Raw genomic sequence first — 18,188 nt, forward strand, 5'->3', positions numbered from 1 at the left:
AATCTGCCTTCAAATCTATCTTCAAATCATCCATCTTAGCTTCCACGCCATTCATCTTAGCTTCCACGCCCTTTATCTTAGATTCCACGCCATTTATCTTAGCTTCTGTTAGCTTTTGTGAGAGTGACATTTGTTGGACTTGGTCTTGTAATTTTGATATATCATGTAGCATTTCTTCCTCTTCTTCATGAGTCATGCTAGAGCTTTCAAGTTGCTTACTAAGTGTTTGCATTTTCTTTCCTCGGGGCATCAGTTACCGATAATAATGCTCTACTATGCCCTTTGAATTCCTTCAAAATAATTTTTCAAACCAAGCTTAAGCAACAATTTAAAAAAATCTACACACCTTTTTTCACTTTGTAGGAGCTCAATATTGCCTCTGATGTATCTCTGTAATTTCGGATCATCCAGTTCTGAAATTGGGACCTACAGTATCCCTATGTGTCCTCTTTCCAATGCTACCACTCTGATCCAAATTGGATTCTCCAAGGAAGAGTTATGCCAAATCTCCCATAGTGACCTGATTATAGACTAGTTCAGTAGAGCGAAATTGTACGACGTGTCACGTGTCCATGTTTCAACCTTTGGCTTCGAAAAAATATATAAGAAACTACAGTCCATCTTCTTTCTGTACCTTCTTACGTAATTTCAATCCGATACTCAGAGAGAAAGTTATGACGATTTTCCCCAGGTCACCTTTTTGGAATGTAATTTAGGAGTCTGCAAAAAGACCAACTTCCTCAGATCATATCTCCGCCAATATAGCACAAAAAGATATGAAATTCAAACCCGAGGTTCAGTGCGATTTCGTCTCAAATGGGTTTTTTTTTCGCTTCTGAAACATCGCAGAAAAAAAGTTATAGCGAAAATGCCACGATGACCTATTTGGAGCAGTGAAACCCTAGAATCCAAAGCTCTGATACCAAATGTTATGAAACCAGCTCACAAAAAGATAGAAAAGATAAATCAACGCCTTAGAATTTAGCCTCTTCGAGGGGGAAACCTCCTTTACATTACACAAATGAATGATTATTATATGATTCAAATGACAAAACCTCCTTTCTATATATAGGAGTCTAAGGAGTCACAATATAACCCAGCCGACCTAACAATAATAATATAAAGGCACAAAAATAACAATAGAGGGATTCTATGGGGCATAGTAATAACAATATGGGGAAAATAGGGGCACAACAATATTAATAAGGGATACAACTACAATAATAATGGGGTAATCACTAGTTTCATAGGGACCTAACATGAACCGTATCATAGTAACCCCTCATCTCATGTTTACCCCAGGTAAGCTAGTGAAAGTGGGTAGGTGTGATAGGAGGTAACATTACAGGGTGGTATCAGAGAGGACTCCGCTCTCTTTGGGTGGTGTATGGTTTCCATTATCCTTGTGTGATATCTAATACCACAGGGTGGTATCAGAGCATGGTTCAACACTTGGACTAGATGGGCTAGATGCATGTTGTTGTGCACGCATTGTCATGGTTAAGGTTGTCATGCATGAGGTCATAATGATGCAATTAGTATGTTATGAGGTTGACATTTTGTCGAGATAGAGTGGGAGATGCAGATCATTAGAGCAAGGTTGCAACAATAGACTTTGAGGTAAGAGCAGATCGTCACACAGGTATTGTATGTTTGGCATGTAGGTATGTTGGTTAAGGATTGTTATATGCATTAGGTTGTGTACATGTTTGTTAGTCTATGGTTGTTGAGGTTACATGTATGATAGATGTTAGTTAATTAGTGTGATCATATGTACCTATGTCGATTAGTCATGAAGGATAGTAACTTGTTGTTATATGCATTGCAGTCATATGCCTAATGATTACGGTCGTTGTTGTTGAGGTATTGATGTTATTATGTTTTGTGCTAATTTGGATTGACCTATGCAGATGATTATGGCTATGATATTCATGTATGAGTTAAGATATTGTGATATTATGTCATACTAATTTACACTGACTGTGCAAATGTGATTGTTATGCATGAATAGAAATTGTTTTTGAGTCTATGATGTGAACATGTTAGCTAGTTACTATTATGGATATCATGACCTTATTTATGTTTTAGTTGATGTGTTGTGAAGTTATATCGTGCTAAACTAGATTGATTATGCAGACAAGATAACCTCCCTTGAGATACAATAAGGTATGAGTTTTCTTATGTCAGTTATTTGGTGTTTGAATGTTCGATTATGTCATCTATTTGGTGTTTGAGTGTTGGGTGTCTATTATGTTGTCTATTTGTTGGTTGAATGTTTGACTAGTTGCATGATATGAGTTTGTATCTATAAGATTGCATGAAGGAATGATCTTGTTTGAGATGTTTGCACTAACACATATGTGCGGAGAACAATTGATATGTACCTGAGTGTAAGTAGGTGATAGTTGTAGCATTATGTATTATGACTGATGAATGTGAGTTGATTGGTTATTAAGGCATGGTTGTTAGACTTGGTAAAGGTTGATTTCAAATTAAGAGATATGATGTCTTGATCTTTGGAACATATGGATGACATGTGTGTTTAGTTATAAGGCAACGTGCTTGGCACAAGAAGGTAAGATAAATGGTATATTGTTATATTTATTTATACATTGACAGTTATGTGTTTATGGCAGTATGATACATGGAAGTGCATGGCAAAGAGACTGCCATGAATTCTTGGAGAAGGCTCAAGTTGAGCTTTCCTTCGAAAGTATTGGGAAGCCATGGAGATTTAGTCATGGTGTTTGTTGCTAGTCTTTTGCTTTTGGTCTTTTGCGATTTTTTGTGCTTTATTGCGGCTTTGTTTATGTCTAGTGTATGGCCATACCATTTTGTTTGTGGTGTCGAATTGTTATTGGTTTTCATGGGTTTCTTCTTTGTCGCTTTTTGTTCTAACCTTTTATGTTTTGAGGGTTTGGTTGGGGAAAGAGGAAATTTAGTGGAGGTGAGGAAGAGATGATTGAAGTCCAACATGTAATATAAGACCCGGATGAAGCCTAGTGCATGTAGAAGGGCAGCTGAAGGCAAGAGTATGACAACCGATTTGATTGGTGGGGTCCATTGGGGTAAATGGATGGTGGCAAGACATTCATGAGAAAGGTAACATGAAAGGTGAGGTAAAGGGATTTGAGATGTTAAATGCCTTGGCTATGTTGGGAACTATTGTTCTCAATGTTCTGCATGTGTTGCATGAATAAAGGTAGTTCCCTTAACCTTGACCTTATGATATCTGGTGATTATATTGTGACTATGATTATGATGATGTCTATACACACACACACACACACACACACACACACACACATCAGAGATCATGCTTGTGGAGGAATGATTTCTTATACAGGTGAATGGCATGAAGATGTTCTTGGTTTATGAGGAATCAAGTGGGAAGAGTAGCCCTCATAGATCTATGAGATCAGTTTCATGTGGATGTGAATTGATATTATGTGATTATACTATGTCTATGTTTATGTTATGGGCATGTAATATTGAGGGATACATCAGCAGAATGAAAGCAATATGATCTGCAACATGCTGGGACAATCATGATAAGACACTAGAAGCAAGGTTGTTTGGTAAGGACAATGTGATCTTAGGATGTGCAGTACCGGTGTTGTGTACATGTAGAATATGAAGTAATGTGTACATATGATGTTGTGTGCATGTTGCAAATATGATGTCATGTGCATGTTGCAAATATGACGGTGTGCATGTTGCAAATATGATGGTGTGCATGTTGCATATATAGTGTTGTGTGCATGATTGCATTACATTGCTAGGTACCAATGGTGCTAAGTACGTGTCGTATATGCAGTGCTATGTACAGATGGTGCTATGTATATGTTGTGAATGTGGTGATGTGTACATTTGGTGCACTGCACATGTTGTATATGCAATGTTATGTACATATGGTGAAGTGTACAGGTTGTACATGCGGTGTTGTGTACATATGAATGGTGTGCATGATTGTACATGTGGTGTTGCGTGCATGTGGTGTTATGTACATGTGGCGTTGCATGTGTGTGGTGTTGTGTACATTTTGTGCAGATGGTGCTATGTACCCGTCGTACGAATGGTGTTGTGTACATATTGTGTAGGTGGTGTGATGTACATGTGGTGTTATGCACACGTTGTGTAGGTGGTGCCGTGTACGTGTGGTGTTGTGTACACATTATGCAGGTGGCACTGTGTATAGGTGGTACTGTGTACATATTGTACATGTGGTATTATGTATATGTCGTACATGTTGTGTTGTGTCTATCTGGTATGGTGTTATGGGTATTGTGCAGATGTTGTATCGCAACATGTGTATTCATGATATTATACAATGGGTACATATATGTATTGTGTTGTACACCAGGTTTAGGTGTATGCGTTGTGTTGTACACTAGGTGTAGGTGTCTGTGTTGCGTTGTTTAAAGTGTATGTGTATATGTTGTACATTATGATGGGACATACATGTATGGTATTCTCTGTATGCCCTTGTTGATTGCTATTAAGGGTTGAGGCGGTTTAGTCTCTGGATGCCCTTGTTGTTGATATTGAGGGTTGAGGCAGTTTAGTCTTTGGTTGCCCTTGTTGTTGCTATTGAGGGTTGAGGCAATTTAGTCTTTTGTTGCCCTTGTTTTTGATATTGAGGGTTGAGGCAGTTTAGTCTTTGGTTGCCCTTGTTGTTGCTATTGAGGATTGAGGCAGTTTAGTCTTTAGTTGCCTTTATTGTTACTACTGAGGATGTAGGCGGTTTAGTCTTTGGATGCCCTTGTTTTTGCTATTGAGGGTTGATCCAGGTGGATGTTGGTGGCCACCCACCTATCCCACTTGGACCCCCACGACTGTCTCTTTCAGTTTTTCAGTTTCCGTAATTATATCACAATTTACTATTTTAGAGGTTTTTCGGGTCCTAAACTTTCGGAGCTGTTTTGAGGCCCTAAAAGACGTTTTTTTTGGAAATCTGGGAGAAAAATGTGTCCATGGACCAATGTTTCTCTTCCCAAAGTTATAATTCTCGGATAGGTATTTCTAATGAGCTATTGTATGCGTCAAACGGAGATCGAGTGCCAAAGTTACGACACCGGGAAATTGATGTACAAATTTACCCAAACGGGGCCCACAGTTTGGCATTTCATCTTCTAGGTTTAGGTTTTTGGATGTTTAGGGTTTTCCATTGTTTCTCAACAATAAATAGGCCTTCGAGCCTCATTGTAACACAATTCAAAGGCATGTATCTGCCACATCTCTTCTCAGAGATAAGCTACCATCGCCCTAGCTGGTTTATTTCCATTTATGTTTGTAAGCATATTTCAATATTTTACATTAATGAAATGAAGTATTATTTCCGCTGCATCTCTGTGTTTATGGTTATCTCTGTAATTTGTTGTGTTCCTGTTTAAATCTGGATCAGTGGTATCAGAGTGGTCTGTTTTTTCTCTGTTTTTCTTTGCATGTCCCCAACGAGGTCGGGATATAAGGAGTTAGGACTTGAACTGGTCGAACCTTTGCAAGACCAGCCTTGCAAATCCCGATGGCCTCCCATGGCGGATGAAAAGAAAGACGAGGAGGTAGGAGATCCTATCAAAATCTTACTCGAAGAAGCCCTCGAGTGACAAAGGAACACGATGATGGACAACTTTGCCCAGATCCTTCAGCGGTTACCCAGGGGCGACGCATCGACTTCCAACAGCTACTCTGGAAATGCCACACAGTTTAAGGTACAATTTAATTTTTAAATCCCCATATTCGAGGGTCAAATAGATGCAGATGTCATAGATAAATTGTTAAATTTTCTAGAAGGGTATTTTTCTATTATGATTTTTCCAGTCGGGAAAAGATTATTTCGCTCTTCTCAAAGCGCCCCCCCACATCAAGGACTGGTGGGAAACCTACAGAGAGAAGAAGGATGAAAGTGTTGGCTCACTATTTTCAGCCGCACCCACTTGGAATTCATTCTGGGATGTCGTCAAGGAGCAGTACTACCCTGTCAAAAGCTATGAGGACAAATACATAAAGTGGACCACGTTGCGGCAGGGAAGGGACCAAGATGTGCCAGAGTTCACAAACATTTTTCACACCCTTTGCACACAATTGGGTATCAAGGATTTTGAGCTGCATTTGGTACTCAAATACCACAGCTTCCTACATAGGTACATCCAGGAAGAGATGGAGTTCCTAAACATCTCCTCGCTCGGCGCGGCGTACCGATATGCTGCCAAAATTGAGTAGAAGTTCAAACAGAAGAAGCGAGACTTTGGGTCTGTGAATCTGAAGACCAAAGGACAAAGCCAAGGCGGGGTGACCTAAGACAACCCGTTGAAGCCACATGAAAAGAGCAACACCACAAAGTCAAAGAAGGACACATGAAAGTGGTGTGAGTTCCACAAGAGCCCCACTCACAACAGAAGTGAGTGTCGGACCAAGCAGTCACTAGTGGCCGAGTTGAAGGCTTCAGAATTAGATGCATGTTTCGACACTGAGTCAGAACCCGACAAGGGGAATGGCAAAGGGAAGCATATCATTGACGCGGATCCCAGCACCACTGTTGCCACCGCCAAGGTCTAGAAGAATGAGCCCGAAGATCCAAAAGAGGGGGATGTATTTTCCACTCATAGATGTGGGTGAAGGGTTCACCGCTGCAATTCATTGTCGATAGTGGTAGCCAAACAAACCTCATTTCAGTAGAGGTCGTGAAGCGGTTGGGCCTACCGACTACACCACACCCATAGTCATACAATATTGGGTGGCTTCACGAAGGACGAGATCTCCGAGTTCGCCTGCAATGTCGCCTGCACTACAACATCAAACCCTTTACAGACGAGGTATTGTGTGATGTTGCACCTCTGGATGTTTGTGATGTATTATTAGGCCAGCCATACTTGTGGAGGTGACATGCTGTGTATGAATCAAGGCCCCGTGTTGTTATTATTTCTTTGGGTAATTCATTATACAAGATACCAGAGGTAGCCCCACCTATCGCCACCTCTTTGATCGCTGCTAAGAAAGGTAGCAACCTCATCTCATAGACTAACAAATTTATTTTCTATCTGGTTCGCTCCCAAAGTAAGGGGAAGATCGTAGCCACATCCATGATCCCTGCGAAGGGTTCCTCCACGCAGCAGCAGCAGAGGGATACGGTCATGAAAGAACATAGGAACAAGTTCTCCTCACCCATAGGGGTACCACACAAGTTTCATATGGGTGACAAAGTCTAGTTGCATCTGTAGAAAGAACGGCTTACAAGAGCCCATCAGAAGCTCAGACCACTCCGACATGGTCCTTACACCAGTACCAAAGCTACGGGAAATAATGCTTTGGAGCACAAGATTCCTCCATTCCTTCGATTGCACCGGGTGTTCAATGTGTACCACCCTCGACCATGCTTCCCACCATTACTGGACACATTCGGGATTGCAGAACAACTCACCAGGGAACAAGTTCAGCAGATGGAGGAACTCAATGCAATGGGGAACATTACTTCCTAAGGGGGGAGGAATGATCCAGGTGGATGTTGGTGGCCACCCACCTATCCCACTTGGACCCCCACGACTGTCTCTTTCAGTTTTTCAGTTTCCGTAATTGTAGCACAATTTACTATTTTTAGCAATTTTTCGGGTCCTGAACTTCCAGAGCTGTTTTGAGGCCCTAAAAGACGTTTTTTTGGAAATCTAGGAGCAACATGGGTCCATGGACCGATGTTTCTCTTCCCAAAGTTATATTTCTTAGATATATCTTTCTAATGAGCTATTGTACGCGTCAAACGGAGATTAGGTGCCAAAGTTACGACCCCAGGAAATTGATGTACCAATTTACCCAAATGGGGCCCACAGTTTGGCGTTTCATCTTCTAGGTTTAGGTTTTTGGATGTTTAGGGTTTTCCATTGTTTCTCAACAATAAATAGGCCTCTGAGCCTCATTGTAACATAGTTCAGAGGCATGTAGCCGCTGTATCTCTTCTCAGAGATAAGCTACAATCGCCTTAGTTGGTTTATTTCCATTTCTGTTTGTAAGCATATTTCAGTATTTTACATTAATGAAATGAAGTATTATTTCTGCTGCATCTCTATGTTTATGGTTATCTCTGTAATTTGTTGCATTCCTGTTTAAATCTGGATCAAGGGTTGAGGAAGTTTTGTCTCTGGATGCCCTTGTTGTTGATATTGAGAGAGGAGGTGGTTCAGTCTTTGGATTCCCTTATTACTTAAAGAGTAGGAACTGGTGCTTGTCGGGTTTGACAATTGATTCAATATGTGTATAGAAAGGATAACAAACAAAGGCAGAAGCAAAGAATCGTTGAAATATAAGTATCAATACTTTATTTCAGTTTTTAATAATGCTTGTGATCTATGACTCTAATTTATGATGGTTACATGTCATATATGATTCGGATTATGATGGTTGCATTTGAGCTAACAAGATGTGATATGTTTATATGTGTATACATGATGATTTGGTCAAAGAGCTAGTTTGGATTGTTGTGACAGGAAGTAAACATGATTGCAAGTGTACCTTATTGATGGGCCACCAATTAGGTATGATTTGAATTTATTTCAATTCATTTTAGTCTAATGTAAATTATGTGCTTGGTACAGGAAAGCATGAAAATTCCCAGTTTGGGGTGGTTGAACTGACACCAAGGACTACAATAACAAAATGAATTGGAACATGAAGCAATATGTTGGTCAAGCACTTCAGGAGCAGGGTCATTGTGGGACACTAGTACCCAATAGTGTCCACTGATTTCCATGAGCAGGATATGACCAGTATGATGGTTTTGAGGGAGGTATATGCATTGGTTGTTTGACCTTCCAATGTGAGGAAGCCTTGCCAAGGGATGGATTGCTCGGGATAGGGGATGTCAAGGAACTTGGAAGGTGAGTGACTACACGGAAGGGGATGGCTAGATTTCCCGAGGGATTGTGTAGCAGAGAAGGAAAGGTCAGGGTATGGATTTGTTTTTTTTTTTAACCTTGCTAGATGGAGTCAAATTCACATTGGGAGTGTGCCCTGTAACAATGAACCGATAATTGTTCACTAAGAGGACAAGTGGTGTAGAATTGTAGCACTAGACATTGGATACAAGTTGACTTTGGTAGTGGATTTTGGACTTCCTGGGAAGGAGTTGAATCCTGGTACTACTTTGAGGGTGGAGGTGTGAGCCTCTGGACTCCCTTGTTGTGGATGTAGGCAACATATCCTTTTATTTATGGTTGAGAAAATGTGCATATGTGTATATTATTGTAAATACTGTATCGAGCTGGATTTATAAAGCTCCATAGGGAATATGGTTATTTGTTGGTTGGAGCAAATGTTCATGAGTGTATATGTCATTGTTGTTGTAAATATTATAATGAGTTGTGTTATAAAGCTCCAGTAAGCGGTATGTTGGTTTTCTTTTCAATAGGTTATTCATTGTAAATACTGCAATGAGCTAAGTCATAAAGCTCAATGGGCAGTATGTTTTTCTTTTCAGCGGTCTTGCTAGTTGTAGGTGTCATTGAACACTGAGGACAGTGTTCCCCTAAGGTGGGGGCGGGTTGTAACAATCCTGGGTTAAAAGTTCATGTAATAAAAGTTAATAAAGGTAAAATAAGACCACGAGCAAGGGACACTTATTCCAAGATGAATATTGGGACAAAATATCCTAGTGGGCATCACTTGTTGTGTTTTATGGCTAAGGGGAAATTGGCAAAGGCAATGGCTAAGGCTTTGAAAAGGAAAAAGAGTATTTTTGGCATTTATTTACGAAAATAATGGAAATTATGAGAAAAGGAAGGTGAAAGGTCATAGTTTGCATGTGCGGAGGAGAATGAAGGAAAATAATGGAAAATTGAAGAAATTAGAGGCGTCATCAATAAAAATACCTCAGAGCATTAGTTGGTCAGTCTTTGTCAGCCTTTTGTCAGTTTAGTGTTAGAATTTGTCTCAGAGAGGAGAAAGCAGCAAGAGGAGAAAGAAAGTAAGCAAGAAAGACAAGGAAAGGAAAGGAAAAGCAAAGAAGGACAAGGAAAGCAAAGGAAGGCAAGGATCAAGCAACTTCAATGAGAATAATTATAGGTAATAGATTGCATGTGAGATGTATTAGCTGGTTTTGACATGCCTGGTATGTGGATGTTGGTATATGGTTCTTTTGCTGTCATTGACATGTATTTTTTTTCGGGTTTTGAAAGTGGATTTTAGCATAGCCTTGTCATTTCTAGATAGCCATGGTATGATGGGATTGTTCTCGGTTTAAGCTTGGGATAACCGGATGGTTTCAAAATCCAGGGTGAGGTCATCTCAGGAAAATTCCCAATGGCCTAGGAATCCCTTGACTAGTAATGGTGGGATACATGGTAATGCTTGAGGGTCGAGACAAGAAAAAACCTCAAGGATGATGAGGAAATTACGAGGCATCCAAGCTCGGTTTGGTTTTGTGATCTCGGGTCCAGTTTAGGTGAGATCACGGTATGGTGAGGGTGAAGGTGGTTTAACCTCTGGACTCCCTTGATTTTATTTGGATTGGTTTATCCCATGAGATACCACATTCATGCTTGGAATATGGCACGAGGGTGATTGGCTGAAATAAATATCTGGTTCATCCAATTTATGGTCGGGTGGAACATGGAAGTCCCGAACCCGGTTAGTAATTTCCTATGTTTAATAAAAGCTAATTTTCTCTTACTTTTGATGAGAAAATCTACTTGTTATCATGTGGCTTTAATGGCTATTCCCTCATTGTTATTTATCTGGTTACAGACTGGTTATAAGCATGGTTACAGGAAAGTTCTCAGTCATGGATCTTTTCATGTTTTTATTGTAATTGAATCAATAATGAATGCAAGGCCTAATTGGTGTTATAACAACTAAAGAGAGAAGCTCGTGACCCTAAAAATCAGATAATTTTTTAGTCCATTATGCTCAGACTTGCATTCATGAGATGTAGGTTGCATATCTACCAAGTGTTTGACAAAATGTCAGTCTCGGTTGGGGATGGTCAGGTCAAGTCCTAGTTCTGGTTTTTGGTTTGCAAGCAGTGTCTTCATCTCTTTTATGAGTTTTGGAAGTTGCGTAGCTTTCTGGGCAGAGGCTAAGCCACAGCCCTAGAAAATAGCCTTAATTCTCGAATTCGTTGGCATGTCACTGGCAGAAAAATGCCATAGTCTCACTAATGTAGGCCTATGGGTGCGACTGGGAACCCATAGTTGCATGGAAGACTTGGAAAAGGAGCAACTAGGTTTTAGGTCATGGAAAAAGTGAGTTGTCTCAGGGATTGGACACCTGGAGGGTTTGGGTTACTCGTGGGGGTCCTGTGACACCTAAGGGAAGTTAGTAAGGTCTATTGTGTCAAATCCATTTCCTTAAGGTCATCTAGGAGGTTGAGTCATATCACAGGAACCCATCATCTCATGTTTACCCCAGGTAATCTGGTGAAAGTGGGTAGATGTTAGAGGAGGTAATGTTACAGGGTCTGAAGCTCGCACATATGATCTAAGGTTTTGATTTGCAGCCGCAAGGTTGACCCAAGATATTTTCGGTTGCAACTATGAGTACACAAGCCTGTGCGAATGATTGGAATGTTTTAGCCCCACACACATCATTCTCTCCATGCAGTTGGAAACTAAGGTTGTATTTTTACAATTGACTACAGATTTCATCATTTGACCGTAGACCCTAGATGTTGACAGTTGACTACAGACTCTTGAATCATGATTTTGTCCAGTATTATCAATGGGTTCATCATTTGGATATGGTTTGGTTATTTTTGCTAGATATTCTTGAAATTGATCATTGTACTCTCTATTTGTTGAACATTTTTTGATAATCTAATAAGAAGAAAAATTTGAAAGGGTTTTCTCCTTGTGGAGTTTTTCCCTAGTCTCCAACCAGTCTTGGTGTCTCTATGTGTGAATGCTTTTCTTATATTGTTCCTTTATGTTCCGCTGCATTGATGATAATATTGTTCTTCTATATAGTTGCATATGTTGCTAAATAATGTTATGATGCTATGAGGTGAATTCAATGAAATGCAATTATATAAAACAAAGAACAATATTGCCCTAATAAAAATTAACAAAAAGAGAGAATTCTTATTCCATGAATAAGTTATTTACGGAAATTTGTAATTCTTTCATTTTTATTTAATATGGTGTTGACATGTAACATTTCAAATATATATATATATATATATATATATATATATATATATATATATATGGTGTTGAAAACACATATGTATGGGACTCTTTTTCTTTATATATATATATATATATATACACACACACACAAATACTCAACATTTAAAATATATATATATATATATAGAAAAAGAGTCCTATTCATATATGTTTTCAACTTAGAAATATGATTGAAACATGTATTAACATTTTAATGTGTAGAATGTGAATCATAAATATAATATTTTAATATCAAATATATATGTGTGTGTGTGTGTGTGTAGAATGTGAAATATAAAGAAACAAAGAAGGAGATATGGAGGGAGATATGGATATAGATGGAGGCAGGAGAGAGGGAAGAAGATTTCTTGCACCAGATGCATTGATTTCAGTGTAGATGGTGATTTCCAATCATATTTGATTGCTTGCACTAGAAGCACTGATTTTAGTGTAGATGTTGATTTCTAATGATATTTGATTGTTTGCACTAGATGCATTGATTTCAATGTAGATTATTTCTAATCCTATTTGATTGCTTGCACTAAATGCATTTATTTCAGTGTAGATGATGATTTATAATCATGTTCGATTGGTTGCACTAGATGCATTGATTTCAATATAGATGTTGATTTCTAATCATATTTGATTGCTTGCACTAGATGCATTGATTTCAATGTAGATTATTTATAATCCTATTTGATTGCTTGCACTAAATGCATTGATTTCAATGTAGATGGTGATTTCTAATCCTATTTGATTGCTTGCACTAGATGCATTGATTTCAGTGTAGATGTTGGTTTATAATCCTATTTGCTTACTTGCACTAGATGCATTGATTTCAATGTAGATGTTGGTTTATAATCCTATTTGCTTACTTGCACTAGATGCATTGATTTGAGTGTAAATGTTGATTTCTAATCCTATTTGATTGCTTGCATTAGATGCATTGATTTCAGTGTAAATGTTGTTTTCTAATCTTATTTGATTTCTTGCATTAGATGCATTGATTTCAGTGTAGATGTTGATTTCTGATTTGATGTAATTGGATGTATGATGGTACATTAATTTTAAAGTGATTGGATTAACATTATGCATTGATTTTAATGTAAGCACAAAAAATTATTAACAATGTACATTGATTTTTGTGTTATAATAATTCAAACTATTAATATTGGAGAGAAAGAGGGACAACGTATGATGTTTACTACAATAGCTCAAGCTAAAGATTTAAATCGTTTACGATTTAACCTGTACTTGTCATATAATCGATATGAAAAGATGACAAAAGTAACAAGGGCAACAAGAAGAATAGCAAAAGAAAATAGTTCGAGATTAATCACAATTAAGACTATTTGTAATTGACTATATTCTTATTATTCACATTTTCTATCATTTAACACTATTACATTGTCACTTTACATTCAAAAATTTTATTTCATCATTTTTCATCATTAAAGTTATTAACAATATTTATCATCTCAACAAACTGAGGTAACTAAGCAAATTTAAAATTAAAATGACCAGATTAATCTTAGACATATTTAGCATATTTAAAATGATTATATTAATATTAGATGAATTTACATATTATTGATAAAATTAATCATATGTTCGTTAGATTTTCTTTGGTCACACACTATTGAAACTAGCCTAGATCCATCTTAACTCCAGATCTATCAAGCGTCGAGAGGGATCAAATCTCTCGAGGTGCAAACCTTTCCTCAAGTTTTACACTCAAAAAAGAGGTTTTCACCTTGATAGACTTGATCCCTCTCGATGCTTGATAGGTCCAAAGTTAAGATGGATCTAGGCTGGTTTATTTATAGTGAAGGCGTTTGAATGATTGAATTTATTTATAAGTTTAGAAATGTAATTTAGTAATAAATTTTTTTAAGGTGATTAATCAACATAAATTTATTTTAATTTTGGATGTAATAAATGTCAAGAGGGATCAAATATTTTAAAATGTAAATTTTTTGATGTCAAACTTAAATAATTGTTTGCACATAGACATATTTTATTCCTTTTATTTTTTGGTAAAATTGAAATTAAAATGGATCTATGTAAATTTTGAACACACAACTAGTAAGAAAAAACCCACCACTTGACTTTCACAAAATCAGAGATTAAGTTGTGCTTGTTTGAACACATTGGATGAGACCTGCCAAAGAAGATAATGCTTGGACATTACAATTGAAGCCCCAATCCTTTCCTCGTTTGAAGCTATATTTTTGGTGGATGTTGAACATAAATAACATTATCACTTGTCATTTATTGCTTAACAAAGCCAATTTCCTTTCATCTACAACCATGAATATTTTGTACCTATGCTTCCATCACCAAATCCTTGTATGCAGTGGAGGAATTGTGGATGTGTCAATTGCACTTTGGGTTGCTCAATGGGTTAGTGCTCTTGTCCTTTGGATTGCTCAATGGATGAGTGCTCTTAGTCATATATATGATTGACATAAAATATTTTATTTATAATTCACATTCTACACATCTCTCTCTCTCTCTCTCTCTCTCTCTCTCTCTCTATATATATATATATATATATAGAGAGAGAGAGAGAGAGAGAGAGAGAGAGAGAGAGAGCATATACATAGTTGATATTAAAATATTCTATTTATGATTCACACTCTACACATTAAAATGTTAATACATGTCTCAATCATATTCCTAAGTTGAAAACATATATGTATAAGACTCTTTTTCTTTTTATATATATATTTTTAATATGTTACATATCTCTCTTTTTAGATATCTATATATAAAGAAAGATATGTAGCATTTTAAAATATATATATATATATATATATATATATATATATATATATATATATATATATATATATATATATATATATATATATATATATATATATATATATATATATATAATTTTTGTTATTGATATTTGAAATGTTAGGTGTCAACACCATATTAAATAAAAATGAAAGAATTACAAATCTCCCTAAATAACCTATTCATGGAATAAGAATTTTCTCTTTTTGTTAATTTTTCTTAGGGCGATATTGTTCTTTGTTTTAAATAATTACATTTCATTGAATTCACCTCACAACATCATAGCATTATTCAACAACATATGCAACTATATAGAAAGAACAATATTATCATCAATGCAGCGGAACATAAGGGAACAATAGAAGAAAAACATTCACACATAGAGACACCAAGATTGGTCGGAGACAAGGGAAAAACTCCACAAGGGGAAAACCCTTTCAAATTATTCTTCTTATTAGATTGTCTAAAAATGTTCAGCAAAGAGAGAGTACAATGAACAATTTCAAGACTATCTAACAAAAATAACCAAACCATATCCCAGAGATGAACCCAACGATAATACTAGACAAAATCATGATTCAAGAACCTGCGGTCAACTCTCAACATCTAGGGTCTACTGTCAAATGTAGAATTAAAACCCTAGTTTCCAACTGCATGAAGAGAGTGATGTGTGTGCGGCTGAAACGTTCCAACTACACACATAGGCTTGGGTACCTATGGCTGCAAATGAAAATATCTTGTGTCAACCCTACGGATGCAAATCAAACCCTAGATCGCGAGCTTCAGATCTTGTAGCATCGCCTCCTCTCACATCTACCCACTTTCACCAGCTTACCTGGGGTAAACATGAGATGAGGGGTTACTATGATATGACTCAACCTCCTAGATGACCTTAAGGAAATGGAGTCGACACAACTAGACCTTATTGACTTCCCTCAGGTGCCACAGGACCCCCAGGAGTAACCCAACCCCTCCAGGTGTCCAATCCCTGAGACAACTCACCTTTTCCCTAACCTAGAGCCCCAATCGCTCCCTTGCCAAGGCCTCCATGCGACTATGGGTTCCCATTCGCTCCCATAGGCTTGCATTAGTGCGATTGTGGCCTTTTTTTGCTAGTGATGTGCCAACAACTGTGAGAATTAAGGCTATTTTCCAGGGTTGTGGCTTAGATTCTACCCAAAAAGCTACGAAACTTGCAAAACTCATAAAAGATATGAAGATAATTCTTGAAAACCAAAAACTAGAACCAGGACTTGACATGACCATCCCCAACTGGGACTGACATTTTGTCAAACACTTGGTAGATATGCAACCTACATGCCATGAATTCAAGTATGTGCATAAGGGACTAAAAAGTTATCCGAGGTTTAGGTTCACTACCTTCTCTCATTAATTGTTATAACACCAATTAGGTCTTGCATTCATTATTCATTCAGTTACAATAAAAACATGAAAAGAGCCATGACTAAGAACTTTCATGTAACCATGCTTATAACCAACATATAACCAAATAAATAACAATTAGAGAATAACCATTAAAGCCAGATAATAACAAGTAGATTTCCTCATCAAAATCAAGAGAAACTTAGCTTTTATTAACTGTAGGCAATTACCAACCGGGTTCGGGACTTCCACATTCCACCCGACCATAGATTGGCTGAACTAGATATTTCTTTCAGCCAATCACCCTCGTGCTATATTCCAAGCATGAATGTGGGATCTCATGGGATAAAACAATCCAAAGACAACCAAGGGAATCCAGAGGTTAAACAAGCTCCACCCTCACCATACCATGATCTCACCTAAACAGGTCCCGACATAACAAAACCAAACCGAGCTTGGATGCCTCATAATTTCTTCACCATCCTCGAGGAATTTTCTTGTCTCCACCCTCAGGCTTTATTGTGTATCCCACCATTACTAGTTAGCAGATTCCTAGGCCATTGGGAATTTTCCTGAGACTATTGATTTCTGTAGCATCGTATGTGATCTAGCCTCGAGAGTTTGCAGAGAGGCTAAGACACATGCATTCTCCAAAACCCATAAATCGTTTGGGAAAATTCCACCTAGAGATGATTTAATTAAAATAATTAACTTTTTTAAATGGTTCCCTAAGTCTAAACTTAGGAAATCTGGTTAATTAAAGGGTATTAATTAAATCAAGCATGAATCTTCTAGAAGAAGACGAGGATCAACTCCCAGTTAATCTTAGCCCTTGATTATGTTTTAATCTTGGTCGTTGGTGCTCCAATGAGATATTATAAGAAGGAGTTCAATGGGCACTTGGAGAACACACTTGTGTAATTCGATTTTGCTGGGAGGTCGATTTCCTAAGTAACAACTGTGAGTTACTGGAAGTGACTTAGAAAAGTTGAAGCAATGATATAGGGGCAAGGATAGTAGACTAGATGAAATTTTTCCAGATATGGGGAATGCAATGCAGAGAAGACAGAGAGAGGTTTAGAGAGGCAGCGTAGTGCCACGCAGAGGCAACGCGAAGGGAGTTCGAGATTTAGCTAGGAAGTTGAATTCCTGAGCCAAAAGTTGGGGTGTGAGACCGAAAGGACAAAGGAGTGAAGTTACAGAGGACAGGAGATCTAAGGAAGAGGTGATGCAAACCCTAGAGAGGTTGATGTAGATATGTGTAGGTTGATAGAGAGGTTGTACAAAGCTAGCATGGGGCTAGCGAGCCTGTCCCTGATCAGATTCAAGTTGCCCGACAGTGTGATATTTTTCCTCACTGTCTCCTTGTCAATATTTCTCTATATCAGATTGCCAGTTTTGGCATCTAATGATTTATACTGAGATTACTACTGCATAATAAATAAAACCCTCAGCTGCTACACCATTTTTTCCACATTGGGTTTTTCCGGGGACATTTTCCAAAACCAACTGTGTTGATGTGTGTGTTTATTTATATGTAGTGCAGTATTTAGTTCCTGCAATATTTTATTTTGTGCAGGCTACAGTGTATGTATTTCAATATTTGTCGTAGTAAACTGCAAATAAATTGTTCAAATAATTTAACAAGTAGGTAAAATATTATTAGTTTGTTGCAGTAGGAATCAGGTAACCAATTTTTCACATGATATCTGAGCATAGATCGTGAGCAGAAGAGATCAGTTGCAGAAGAAAGAGGGAATTCGAAATTACTACGGAGGCAATAATTCAAAACCCCATAAGAAGCATGGTCCTTGGGCCAAGGGGGTCAAAGTTTTGAGGAGAAATCGATTT

The sequence above is a fragment of the Pinus tabuliformis genome, chromosome 4_2, assembly GCF_031772625.1.
Source record: "Pinus tabuliformis cultivar Carrire ecotype Pingquan chromosome 4_2, CPIR1, whole genome shotgun sequence".
In the NCBI taxonomy this organism is placed as follows: Eukaryota; Viridiplantae; Streptophyta; class Pinopsida; order Pinales; family Pinaceae; genus Pinus; species Pinus tabuliformis.